Genomic DNA, 2,313 nt, shown 5'->3' with positions numbered 1-2,313 from the left:
CCTTTCCTTCTTCTCATTCCTCTTCTTCCCCCTAACTCCGTTTGCAACTCTCACCCTGCAAAACAAGCCCCTTTTTCCCCCCTGCCCGAGGAGCTGCCCAACCCCGGCCATTCCCCCTTGCCTGCCTTTCCCCTTTTTCGCCTTCCCCTCTCCAACGAGACCGCTCCTGATCTTATTTTAATTCGTCTCAGACGGTGTTGGAGTGTTATTTTAAGAGAGAGGATATGCACAGACATTGTGTTTTCTGCTTTTTCCTGGCCCCAAGCCAGGCTCTCTGGGCTGTCAGCTACCCACTGTGTTGCAGTCACGTGTGGGAAGAGGCAGCCAGAGCCAGCCTCACAACTCCTGGTAGCAACATGGAAATCAAGTGTGCACTTTTCTTCCCTCTGTATGTGTCTGTATTATTAATAGCGTCTCTCTCCGTGAGTTATCCATAATGTATCTTAATACCTGTCCGGCTGGGAATGACGGATGGCGGAGCCCGCGCGGAATGGAGGGGCTGGGAAAAGTGTGGAGAGGGTGGTGGTGTCACCCCTGGGTGGGGAGAGGGGATGGGAGAGGGGTTGGGGATGGGAGAGAGGGGATGGGGATGGGAGAGAGGGGTTGGGGATGAGAATGAGGGGATGGGAGAGACAGGATGGGAGAGAGGGATTTGGGATGAGAATGAGGGGATGGGGATGGGAGAGAGGGATTTGGGATGGGAGAGAGGGATTTAGGATGGGAGAGAGGGATTTAGGATGGGAGAGAGGGATTTGGGATGGGAGAGAGGGATTTGGGATGGGCGACAGGGATTTAGGATGGGAGAGAGGGGGGGGGGATGGGAGAGAGGGATTTGGGATGGGAGAGAGGGATTTGGGATGGGAGAGAGGGATTTGGGATGGGAGAGAGGGATTTGGGATGGGAGAGAGGGATTTAGGATGGGAGAGAGGGATTTGGGATGGGAGAGAGGGATTTAGGATGGGAGAGAGGGATTTGGGATGGGAGAGAGGGATTTAGGATGGGAGAGAGGGATTTGGGATGGGAGAGAGGGATTTAGGATGGGAGAGAGGGATTTGGGATGGGAGAGAGGGATTTAGGATGGGAGAGAGGGATTTGGGATGGGAGAGAGGGATTTAGGATGGGAGAGAGGGATTTGGGATGGGAGAGAGGGATTGTGGGGGATGACAATGAGGGGATAGGAGAGTGAATTGGGGATGAGAATGAGAGATTGGGGATGGGAGAGAGGGATATGAGAGAGGTACAGGGGAGAGAGATGGGGATGGGAGAGAGGGGTTGGGGATGACAATGAGGGGATAGGAGAGTGAATTGGGGATGAGAATGAGAGATTGGGGATGGGAGAGAGGGATATGAGAGAGGTACAGGGGAGAGAGATGGAGATGGGAGACAGGGATGGGAATGGGAGAGAGGGATGGGAGTGGGAGAAAAGGGAGGGAATGGGAGAGGGGGAGTGGGGATGGGAGAGAGGGATTGGGGAAGGGGAAAGAGGGATGGGAAGGAAAAGAGGGATGGGAATGGAAAAGAGGGATGGGAATGGAAAAGAGGGATGGGAATGGAAAAGAGGGATGGGAATGGAAAAGAGGGACGGGAATGGAAAAGAGGGATGGGAATGGAAGACAGGGACTGGAATGGAGTAGAGGGATGGGGAACAGAAGAGAGGGATGGGATCTGATAGCTGTGTGCAGCTCCAGCCATGCCCCAGCGTGGTGCAGTGGGTGTGGGGAGCTGCGGGATGCACTGGCATGGCACCCATCCCTGTCACCAGCTGAGATGTGCCAGGGGACACTGATGTCCCAGCACACGGATTCTGGCTCCTAGGAGCTCCTGCAGGAACACAACACTGCCCACCCCAGGGACCAGGAGGACCAGGACACGCGCGCAGGAGGCCGATGGGCAGCGGGAAAGGCGCAGCTGGACGGGCACGGAATGGGGCAGGGAAGAGCTTTGCCAGACACAGACCTGGCTCACCAGACTCCATGCGGGCTTCCCAGAGCCATCTGGAGCCTCCCAGCCCTGGGCGGGGGGTGGCAAGCAGAGCCCACCCAGCCAGACACCTGGGTTTGTGGGCAGCACCCACAGCTCAGTCCTCCATGGTCTCCCAGGGTCCCCAGTCCCATTCATGTCCTAGGGACAGGGATAGGACTGGGAAACACCATGAGACTGGGCTCCTCCCAGTGCCCACCAGTAACACGGACCACCCAGACCACACACCATGGACACACACGGTGCCCACACCCCCTTTCACCTGCACAGCACTTGTGTCCGTGCAGACACGGACGTGACACCCCCACCCCCTCGTGCACCCTCGAGATGCAC

The sequence above is a fragment of the Chaetura pelagica genome, unplaced genomic scaffold (genome assembly GCF_000747805.2).
Source record: "Chaetura pelagica isolate M959 unplaced genomic scaffold, ChaPel_1.0 scaffold2088, whole genome shotgun sequence".
NCBI classification, from domain to species: Eukaryota; Metazoa; Chordata; class Aves; order Apodiformes; family Apodidae; genus Chaetura; species Chaetura pelagica.
The sequence above is the reverse complement of the archived record's forward strand: the minus strand, read 5'-3'. Positions refer to the sequence as shown.